The following is a 12,672-nucleotide window of genomic DNA, read 5'->3' on the forward strand; positions in this document are numbered from 1 at the left end:
CAGCCCCTAAAAATGGTGAAGCTCAGAGTTAAAAAAGAGATGAGGGAAATCAGCCACACAATTTATAACAAAAAAAATAGCTGCAAAGTTATATCCCTAGCTACAATTAAAAAAAAAAGAAACAGGTATCACAGGAAACATATAACAGGAAACAAGTAACCATGCAAGTACTAGCCAGTATTCTGTTTATCTACGTCAATTTTAAATATTAATACTTTTACTCAGAGGCTATCTACACAGACAGAACAAGAGACAGAAGAAAGACAATTTTGCTTCATGCAAATTTTGATAAAATCTTTTCAGGATGAAAAGGTCTTCAGGGGTCCCCTCAGCACTGAAATACAACCGGCCTTAGAGTTCAAAAGAGAAAAGGAAAAACAGAAGAAAATCCCTCTTCTACCACAGATGCTATAAAATTCCTAATATCATTGTTATTTCTGTAACCATAGTTTGCATTTTAGATCTAAACTTTGGTGGTTATATCAAAGGCAGAACTATTTTTTTTTTTTTTTGTAATAAGCATGTAGAAGGTGACTGTACATATTTTTATTCCAGGATGTAATGCATACACATAAAAATTAAAACAGAGTTTAACTGTTTCATCCACTATGATCTTCATTATTCTGTACAGAATTGAAACTCACCACGTCTAACAGAGGGGAAGGACATGGTCAATGCGAATAACAAAAGATAAGTCCTAACCACTTACTTCCTGTAAACCCTAAAAATTCTAAACCCAAGGCCAACAAATATCTTAGCCATAGAATCCTTTAAAAGTTCTTTATAATGATTAAGAAAAGGAGGTATTCTACTAATACGCTTTCGTGCTCCAATACTGAATGCCACTACTTTGTATTGCTGAAGTGTTTTCCAGGGCTCGGTTCATAAATCGTAACCAGGTAAGGAGATTTGCAGGAAGTAAATATGAAGTAAATCTATGTCCTACTGACCTAACTTACTTGAAAACAAAAAACAATCAATCAAGTACATCTGTAATTTCTAAGGTGTAAGTATTCTACATACCTAACACCTGATTTGAAATATAAATTATTTTCAATGTAGTTTTTTGCTGAACTGAAGTTGAATTAAAAAAAAAAAAAAAAGGAGAGAGAGAGAACTTGAAAAATATTTGATCACCAAAGATCAGAGAGAAATCCTTCTGGCATTGCTAGCTTGTTTGTAGCAGGACAAATATGCATCAATTATTATTTTCTTGTTTATAGCCTTAAGTCCTGTTTGTAAAAAGAAAAAAGCAAGCCCTTATCAAAAGTGCACAAAGCCTTACTTTATTTCAAATCTTATGTAACTGTATATTTTGAGATATACAAATTTACATGTCCATTGTTTGATAAGCAGAGGCAATTTTAATTTAATAACTTCAAAGCTTTTTGGTAATATCTGACAAGCCAGGAGCAGGCTTTTGTAAGGTATCAATAGAACTGAAGGCATCCTACCTGTAAAAACTACGTTTCCAAGTGCCAGTCAAACACTGCCCAGTTTGCTAACACAATACAGCTTATATTTTCATATACATAAGCAGCAAAACAGACCTTATCTAGCCCTTTTTGTGATTCACTTTTGCCAGAAAGTTCACTTTTGTCAGAAAGTGATGCTATTATTTTTATTCTGTTAACATCACCTCCCCACTGTTCACCTTCTTTCTGTCATGTCTGGTACTTGTCCCCTCCCTGCATGCAGATCAAACTTGGATGTTTTTTCCCACAAAGTCTGAATTGTAAGTTTCCTGAAAACCCCAGTTCTTTAACAGTTTAAAAGGTCATTTGGACACAGGACCACCTTCGTACAGTGATCACCAGTCTATGTACCTGTTGTTTTTTAGGTCGTAAGACACAATGGAACAGGTTCTAGGGGGAAAGAAATGTATATAAATACAAAAAAACTGAGGCAGGCAAGGGGAAAAAGATAGGACATCTTGAAACCAGCCTTAGCTTCCCTGCTGAAGAAGTGGAGACAGCTGTTTGGGCAGGGATCAACATAACTGAGCTGCTAGGTCCTGGCCACTGGATATTTGTGTGTGTGTATGCTGGTCTGGTTCAGCTGTCATGAAGCTCTTTGAAAATAAACTAATGAACCATTAAATCTTCCAGTGAGATAAATAATTGTCTTCCTTCTTTCGCAGATGAGTAAATAAAGATAATAAATAAATACCTGGTCTGAAGCCACAGAGAGAATTCAGTAGTTCCAGAAACAGAATACCAGTTTCCATGTTTATATATTCCCTTTTAAGAGTCTCTATCCCACTCTACTTTGTAGTTCAGATTACAGATTAGTCTATTACTGCTTCCAGCTAGCAATCTTAGCTCAGATTTACAGAAAAACCCCACAAGAGAACAGAATAATGTGTATACTGTGGAGTATAATACAGCATAGAGATCCCTGAGATGGATCCAGAACAAGCAACAGGACAACCACATCAGCACAAAGTAATTTATTAGTAGAATAGAGGGAAGACAAAAAATTGCTCCCACAGAGCTCAGTTTTTAGGCAATGACAGCATTACCAATCTCATTTGCAACACAAGCATCTTCACACTACACTTTACTACCGGCAGTAACTTACTTCATTAGGAGTTTGACACCTAGCTCAATAAAGAAATTCCAGCCCAACATATTTAAACTATAGCAGTACATTGCCTGATAGACCAGTTTTCATGCTACTTAATTGCATCAACATGAACCAGAAGCTCAGCATAGGCTTCAGGTGGGCTACTGATTAATCTATTTGAAAACAGAAGCACCATGAGGAGCAAAGAAGAGCCACTCACAGAGCTGCTATAACAGGGGGCTGGGTCTACACTCTGGACTATTGTATAGGAATGGAAAGCTTAGTCCTACTTCTGTAGAGACAAAACAGAAAGCTTTGTATTCCAGGTTATTAAAGAACAGCAGCACAGAAGAAGGTAGCATAAAAATGATACATTAGAGAAAAAGTACAACTCAGCAGCAAATCATGGCCAAGCAGAAAGAAAGAGAGCCTGATTACTTAAAATATTCATCAGTGAAATATGACCAATCAAAAAAAAGCTTGATGGAACCATAAGAGGCTGCTTGACAAGGATGGCTAAACAATATCATGTGTGACATATAGAAATGGAAAAGAAGGTATATTATCTTTAAAATCTGGATGACACTTGAGGGCACTGCACTTGTGAATGGGGAGTTCAAGCTTTTCTTTCACAGGAAGGCACAAAGTCAGCGGCTTTCTTACTTCATTTGTATAATGCAAAATTAAGAAAAATCCTAGTCATCTCTGTCCATATTCCATACCTCTCATAATGGAAATTTGAAATAAAAACTCAACATCTAAAAGCAGGAAATTATAATTTCTGTATTCAACAATGTAATGTTTTAAAGCATTAGAATTTGAATTGTTTTATAGTAAATGCATTTTAAGACTTTTACTTTCCAAAAGATTTCCTGAAAATTGACATCTTTCCGGGAAGATTTTTGTATTTGCTACTTCATTCATGTAGAAAAATGTTTAGGAATTTAAAAATGACATAGCACCTCAATCCATTTATAGGTACCCATTTGAAAGTCCGTATACAGTTCATTTACACAAAACAATATCTTTAAGACTGAACTGACAGTTCAAAGCAATGATTTTTATTTATTTAATGAACTCGGTTCTGCAATGGACAAATTTCCAAGAATACAGATGTGGTCCACAGGCATATACCAAGGGAAGATGGGAAGATACTGATGTCTCTTTGGGGGTTGTTGTACTACCTTTGTAAAAATGCAGTACTGCACTGAATTGAGTTTAGATGTTTGATCAGAGAGCTTGGCATACAGGAAGAGCTGCTGAGAGCAGGACAGAGGAATTGTAAGGAAACAGGCATATCAGAATGATTAAAGCAAGAACTAAAAAATATCTCAAAGCACATTGATATGCAGTAATGTAGCATTCACAGAAGTCAACCATACAGCCACTCTCTCAAACATTATGTCATTTTAGTGATCCGCTGCAACCTACTAAATATCACAGGGTGTGTGTATATATGGGCAATATTGCTCTACAAATTTGCATACATCACCTTTAATATTTCACTACACCTGTGCAAGGTCTGAAGTTATATTTTTATTAAATTTCTCATTCTATAACATATTCCAAGATCTTGAAAACATTTTCAGTAGACAACCACTGAAATATCTGGTAATTTGGTAACATTGATATACCCATATTTCTCCTATAAAAACTCAGAACACATACACATTTAGAAGCAGCTCTTCCAGATGACAGTTTAAAGAGTTTGCCAAAGCTAGTTAAGGAGCACTGATAAATTAACATGAAAACGATTTTATGACACAGTATGTTTTCTGTTTAGGGGATTAACAGACAACTTCAGCCTATTAGTGTTCCCAGTACTATATACAAATCAAATCACCACTAAAAATACAACTTCTGTAATTTTAACTTCAACTCCCAGATAAACAAGACTCCTTTAGCATGACAGCTACAAGCATTCATGAGAAAATAAGTCTTCTAAGCAGTCACGTAACAGAAGCCATATGCAGAGACACATACCAGCAGTTGATAAAAATCTTACAATGCTGAACTCAATCTCCCCAAGATAACCATTCTGTCCCATTTTCCAGCACAGAAGAACCACTAATCATAGGAGTATGTTTCTCACATGTTGAAATCAGGTATGTAACTTAGTTTGGTCCAAAGTGTAGTCACAAAGAAAAGCATGTGGGAAACTCCAGTGGGACTGTACACACCAGCTAGGAAAAAGACATTTACAGAAGAACCTGGAAGGAGAGGGAGTTGTGTTTGAAAACATCACTCCCTCATCGTAAATGTGTAAAGTGCATAAAAAATAAATTAAAAAAAAATCCATCACAGTCTGTGGCTCATCACGTTACAACATGTATTCTTTTGGTCACTGCCTTCCTATTTCAGTGCTAGTTTTCATAATATTGTTAAACTGAATTTAACATTTTAAAGACCTAAGCCTTTGAGGTGTTAAACATATTCTGCTAAACACTTCAAAAGGCAGCTCCAAAGAGTGGAGAAACTTAATGCCAGACAAAGCAGTCAGCTCTTTGCAGAATTCAGCTCCTGTAAGTCATCAAATAAAGGGCAGTCTCTGAAGACAATGGATTGGGCAAGTAATTTTTAGCATGCCATTAATCCAAAAAAAAGTTCAAAACAAATGTACAATCAGATTAGGTTGTCTCTCTGAAAACAATACTTTGCATGTCATAGTATTTCTTCAGCAGAATTTTGATTTGCTTAGAACATTACTTTGAGTTTTCTTTAGCAGACCTTCTTTGAAAGGTGGGAATTTCTAAAGCACAGACTTCAGCTGTGAGTCATTACTATTGTTTCCTTTAAGTTTTCTCACCAGCTCATCCTGCATCACTTCCCTTGTTCTCATGAATGAGCAACGGTAACGGAAACTTCACCATCGGTAAGAAAGAGTGAGAAAACTATTCTGACAGTTTTTCAAATACCCTGTCAACAAAAAGTTAACATTAGGACTGTAAGTAGGAATTAAGAAATTTGTTTCCTTGTTTAGTACAAACTTATTTAAACTTGCAGCCACAAGATGACTTAACAGCAAATAAAAAGCACCCATTTGTGCAACATTGTTTTATGATCCATTACAGTGAAAAGGAAACGGAATATGATTTTAATCTTAAAATAATATGCCATTTGTGTAGTCGATGCATCATCAAGGCTTCCTTTCCCCATAGCATCTCTGTATTTCAGCACAAGGGAAAAAAAACAATGTCCTTACATACCATGAAATCTTACCTCCCCTCAAGATTAATGGGCACTAGTCTGTATGTACATTAAAAGGTCACTCAACCCCATCTATTGTGCAATAGCCAGGCACACTGGGATAAGCAAGGGAGACTGAAAAGCTTAGTTTACCCCCCTGTAATTGCATGTAACCTTTGTGCTGTGGGCCCTTCGTGCATTCTGCCTGTGGAACTCGCTTTGAAACCAGAGGAATTTCTGAGCATGACACGAGTGCATTACCATTAAATTAGGCTCTGTCAAGTGTTATTTTCCTGCAACATTTCCCCCGATTATTGAGTCTCTCTTAATATTGGGTCTAGAGCTTAGAAAAACCACCCCAAACTCCCACCAGCCAGATAGAAAAAAAATCCATGGAAATAAGGTGAATGGTCTAACATTCTAAACATGTGCAAGCTTTAACAGGTTACGGCCTAGACACAGCGTTATTCAGATACCAAGAAGGACAGCAGATGCCAAGATCTTTCAAGTTGCCCTTTCATGGAGGAGCACTATGATACAAACACTGACTAGATAGATACCTGATGCAATTTCTGTTTCACTCTACTGATGATCCTCAAAGACAACTAGCCACAAACATTGCTAACACTTCTCTCCTTTCACAATTATAAACACACTTTTTTAAGGAACAGCCTTGTGACAAGATTATCTTTCTTCTTGTTTGATGTGCTTTTATTCATGAAAACTGTGTGAAAAACCTGCTTTCTCTTGATGTTAAAATCTTGATTTTACAGTTCAGACAAAAGCCCACAGTTCTATATGTAACATTGCCATCTAGTGACATACTACAAGGGTGTTTTCTGCTAACAAACTGCTCTCAGTAATTTTTTTTTCTAATGAAATATAGCTCAGCATATTAGTGTTAATAAAAGATTATTAGACTCATTAATGTAGTGTAATAAGAAACGAAATTTTATTATTTGATTTGGCAGTATTTCACACTGTGTTTGCATTTCCATGATTAGCTCTTCATAAGTCTGGTTGGTATCTTTTAATATTGCTAATGAAAAAAACCTTTATAACAATAGGAAGTGGAAATTAGCATTTTCTTTGGAAAGACATCATGCAGGACTATTTGTATGGTTGCAGACCTTGCTGTTAGTGCTCTGAACAGTCATACGTATTTTCGCCTGTTTTACATTTAAAATTGAACCTTCTTCTAATACATGTCTTACATGCCATCACCTTAATCAAAACCAGGTACCTCCAAAACTATAAACATAAAACCTGAGAGACAGACTTAAGACAAAACCATACAGGCTTGCGCTGAGGATCAGTCACATACACACACTGCTGGGTTACAGCCTTCTTAGGGACAGAAGCTCATCCCAGCAGCTCAGGTGAGCCCCACCACCACAGGACCAAGCAGCAGGAGCTGCTCCAGCACTCTCTTGCTGAAGCAGTAGGAGCTCTAGGGAGTCACAGTCAAACCCCAACCTGACAGTAACTCCAGCACACTCCCTGCCTTCAGCTTTACAAGCCCTATGGTTCGCATTCCAGCCTTCCCAGCCCTGGGGAGATTTCATTGCACTGCCTCTGGCCACTCTCACTGCAGGTTTATTGCTAATAGTCCCACAAATAGACGACATTTCCAAAGGACCTGTGATAGCTTACACAAGTTAATAAGTTGACAGGGTTACTGTTACCTGTTTCTTAATGTACTATTTGTGCCAAGTAATCTTTGAAATACTGCACTTACCAGAAGTTACTTTGTGTGTGTACTGGCAAAGTGGGATGCCCTGTCTCGGTTGGTTTTAGGCTTTGGACCCAGCCACTGAATGTGACTATTTGGTTGAACTTATTGCAGTTTAAAGGTGAATGAATGAAATCCAAATGAAAGAAATGGAAACCTAAAAATGTTAGCCTTGCAAGAAAGTAATACTAAGCACCACAAACCTCTAAGTGCAATGTTAAGCAGATTTTAACTGATCCTCTGTTCGTGACTAAAGGAGTAGTTGTACTTTATTCATTCAGAGATAAACTGCATTTTATCAGTAAGCTATTTTCTTCCCCACCACTTAATTGCTGCTACAGAGGCATTAGCTCTTGAGCCAGGGTGTAAGAGGTGGAGAAAGTGTGCAAAATATTCCTACAAGTCTCTTACCTTTACACAAAGTAATTCTCTGTCATATCCGATCTGGGCATTTTCCATATGCAGCACTTTAAAAGTGGTTTATGAACACTATTGATCCCTATTTATTGCAGATTTAGTCTTTGCCCTTCCTTTGGTTTTGATCAAAAATACTTTCCCAGTGCTTGTGCATGAGGGAAAAACCCCACAACATTCTGGAACACGTACAAAAAAGTCCAATAAACGTATTCCTCCCTTTTTCTTTCACATATACGCAGAAGATAATATTTTCTTATGCCAGTTATTTTGATGCATTTGTGGTAGCTAAAGGGTAGGGAGAGGATAAAAATAGCGGGTTGTTTCTAACACAATGGGAACTGCTAAGGCAGCAGTTCTCATTTTATGCTCAATCCTTTCTGTTGTTTTTAACCAGGACTGCTTTGAGATTCATGTTGTTGCAGCGCTAAAAACTGACTTGTATCTTGTCTCCTTGGGAAGCAGCTGTTCCCACTTAGCAGGGGTAGATGCTCAGAACACAGACCTTTACCTTAAAGAACAGGGTCAATGCGGTTATCTGTACAGAAATACCACCCCACTTCAAAGGACAGCTATTCCTGCTCTAGTGCCCAAATATTTAGGAAAGATATTTTTATTTTATTTCCTACAGGAAACATTTAGCAGTTAATAAAGGCACTGAAAATTGCCTTAAATATATTCACAACAGCGGAGCATCAGAAGGAAGATGATGATGTTGTCTAGTCTTGTCCTGTTCTACAGCAACCCTTACCCATACAATCTGAAGTTGAAAAATTTGACTTCAATTTGCAGTGACTTGGATTTCAAAGTACTTGTGAGACAACCATTGCTCCTAAATATAGTTCAAAACTCTGTACCATATTTTTGTCATCTGCAACTTCATCTTTTGTCCATGAAAGATCTGTAGAGGAAGCAATAATAATATCCCAGAGGCCTGACTCCATCGTGGACTTTAACTGTAAGGATTCTTTCATTTGCAACAGATGACTGGTTCAAATCCCAGGGATAAACTAAACAGTACTATCTTAAATGTCACCACACATTTAGTGTCTGGAGAAGACAAATGCAAGGATGTAATTTAAATACACACATACATCATTTTGACTCTTTTTTTACCATATTATATATGGCATTCATAAATATGTAAAATATTCAAAGAGATGGCACATTAAGCCTACCACTGTTTAATACAAAATACACTGGAAAATCATTCATTAAATTAAACTCTCAAGTCTAATGGGTAACAAGCTGCACAATAGCATTATACACCTAAATTTAAAATCGAAGTTTTTTATATCCTACTGTGAAAAGGTACACTTTTCAAGCTCAGTTGTTCTGTAAAGTGAATGCCTGACATCTGCTGGTAATTAAACAAACTGTATACTGCTGAACTAAACTGTCTGCAGTTTAGCTTTTAGACTAAGATACTTTAGAATATATAAATTATTCAAATAAAACACATCTAAATTATTACAATAATGAGGTTTCAAAACCAAACTGCATCAACATTGCTTTTACTTGTTAGATGCAAGATAGCAAGTTTCTTAGAATTTCCTACAAAATTTTCCTGCTCAAGTGATCAAATCCAGTCCTCAGAAAAAGTTTTTCATCAACATGATTTTTATTCACATTATTTTTAATAAATTAGAAGAAGCAATTCTAGTGCTATTGTACTTCACATTCCCTTTTATTTAGACTGAACATTTTTAAGAAAGCTATTTCTACACTGTTTTGAAATATTTCGGTCATGCTACCAAAAAAATACAATTGCTAACTGAAACAACAGGACTTCAGAAACATCCATTAAAATACCTATCTGTAACAAAGGCTTCAACAGATGTCTTTACTTAAGATAACTTCTTAGGAGCTAGCAAGGACATAGGAGAAAATAAAGGATATTCCACTAGCAAAAGCAGCAAAAAGGGACTTCCCCAAAAATGATAAACTGAAGTCTTTCAATTTTACATCATTTCATGAGTTGTACAGTTCTTTTTAAAACACTTCAGGACTTAAAAATAGAAATAAGTGGGACTCTTTCACAGTATCTTAGCACCTGTGATTTTGTGAAGCAACTGTGTAAAACAACGTCTTGGTAAAACATAATTCAGAAACTTATTTTGTGCATGAAGGAGTCAGCATATCAGAATGAAAATAATCCTGATGGAACACAACCAGAAAATAGGAAAAAAAGAAAGAATACACACAGGAAAATGGGAAATTGTAAGACATTTTATGAATTCTTTAATATGAAGGTAGTAAGTAAAATGCTTTGTCTGAGCAAGTTTAGAGGGAGGGTAGAGGGGAAACCCTCAAAACTTCCAAAGTTAGCAACTGACCTTTACTGAAAACCCAAATGGATATCAAATAGCAGAGCTCCTTCAGGCCCAGAAAGCAATCCTTCATTCCAAACAGAAATTTTATTTGACAAGATTTTCTCTTGCCCTGTAGAAACATCACCATGAATTCAATGAAATTGAGAGAAAAAGTAAAAGCTGTTGTCTCCATCCATATTTATCTTCTCATTTTACCTCTCCACCAACAAACCAATAAAACAGAATTAAAATCTGATAGAATGCCTGTTGAATCCCCACATCATTATGTACGGTTCTGCTGGTGTGCAACGTAAAAGCTATAGTTTGTTACAATATTGCCAAAAAGAGAGCATAAAAGTGTTACCTGGAATTTAATGACAAATGTATATTGGTTTTCTGAATGCAAATTATCTACAATTCTCTTTGAAAGAGGGAAAACAACCAAAACAAAACAAAAAAGTGAGAAGAAAAATGAAGACAGAATTTAAACTCAAAACAAGCAAAAAACTTATTGACTCCAGGAAAATAAGTAGTTTACATCTCCTAGAGCCCTCAAGAGTAAAAGTGTTAAACTGGAGTTGCACCCAGTAGAATTGAGCAGGCGAGTCTCAGTAGTTGACACAGGTTTCCCGGACACATAAGCAGCACTGAAAACAAATTGCTAAAATTGCTGGTGTTGACCAGTTCTTGAAGGATTACATTAAATTATAGACACACATACACACCATACCTAGTTACTGGGTCTCCCTCAAAGGATAACATCTGTAAAATACAAATAGAAGTTCCACATTGTTTGGGTTTTTTTAATATTAAAAAATCTGAAATTTTATAGTACCTGAACAATTCCTCCTCCTGATAGGATAGGGACAGCATTAAAAAAAGAGACATGACTAATGAACTCACGACATTATGTCAAGTATCCAGGAAAAACCAGCCATACCTTACCTGAAGACACTCATTGACTTTGATGAATATTGATGGGTTCCTACTAGGAATTATCTTTGCCTTTGAAGAGAGGGAGGCCTCATTTTCAGGCAGTCAGCAGCTGCTTTTCAAATTTCCAATCCATAAGTTATAAAAATGGGGGACAGGCGAAAATAATAGTGCTAACTATTCACCAAGTTGAAGACAACACCTACGCAGTCTTCTGTCACAAAAAAAAACACCCAACCCAAAACCAAACCATTAAATTTTTATATCAATAGCCTTTAGGTATTTGAGAGGACTAATCCCATCCATTTTAAGAAAACAAAAGGTGTTAAATCTGCAAACTCTTTTACCTGGGAGACTTCAGAAGTAGTATAGCTTAAATGCTGTTCTGGAATAGCATGGTAGGGAGTTGCTTCGTCAGTTGTTCTACTTGTTATGCTTTTTTAAAGAGTGAAAAAAGATTAGGTTGTTTATATAACAAGGAAGTGCATTAAAAATCAGCCTGTTGAGATGCAAAAAACATGGAAACCCGCAAATACGTATCCCATATCTGGGTCAAAGATGTTATTTTGAACTTTAAAATTAAGTGGCAGCAAATTCTTAAAGCAGCACAGACTTCTGCTTTTAGACCTTCCAACCAAGCTTATGAGACACACTTCACCTTCTTGCAAAATTAACTTTACACCCTGTCATAGAGTTGTTCTCCAAATACAGAATGATTATGAACTATATCACAGTGTCAAGTTACTTTCTACATATGAAGATTTTTTTTTCCTCTTTTCTTTTTTCCTTCTCCTTCTGACAGAAAGATGGTAACTCTAGATGCCAGAGTCTCAAAGAACCATTGAGATATCTGTGCTTTTTCCAAGACACAGCACTACTTCACTTGGAGCTGTTCAGAATTCTTATCTCATCCATCTTCTTGGATTTTAGCAATTATAAGCAACACCTTTCACAACTACAAGAAGTACAAAATATTTATTGACCTTATCTATGTGAATTTCTGCCTGTACTGAACCATGTTTTCAGTGACATGTACTAAAATGCACATAACAAATTCTATAACCACTTTCATCTTAAGAGCAGAAAGTTTCTTTTAAATATAATTATTGGCAAAAAGCACTTGAACAGCATGAGAGTAGTATTTTTAATGCTTCCTACTCAGTCCAGGACTATTAACAGCATCAATTCGTTCAGCTGAAGTCCACCTTCAGAACTGTACTTAAGATTATGCAGATACAATTGCTCGTGTTCTTATATTTCACGGATTTATGTGATGAGATACCTACAGGGAAAAAGACTAAAATACAATCAGGAAACTTGCATTAACTGTGAAGAATACAAATACCACATAATCCTACTGACTGTTAAATCAACATCTTGCCATTAAGAATCACAAGGGCTATAAAAATAGAGTCATCTTTAAGTCCTCTATTTAATCAGTTGTTCAAGACATTAGTACCTAGATTTCTAGAAAGATTAATTGGATATGGTGGGGGGAAATTATAAGTAAATATTCAATTACTAGTACTT

This window comes from Strigops habroptila, chromosome 7 (assembly GCF_004027225.2).
Source record: "Strigops habroptila isolate Jane chromosome 7, bStrHab1.2.pri, whole genome shotgun sequence".
Lineage (NCBI taxonomy): Eukaryota > Metazoa > Chordata > Aves > Psittaciformes > Psittacidae > Strigops > Strigops habroptila.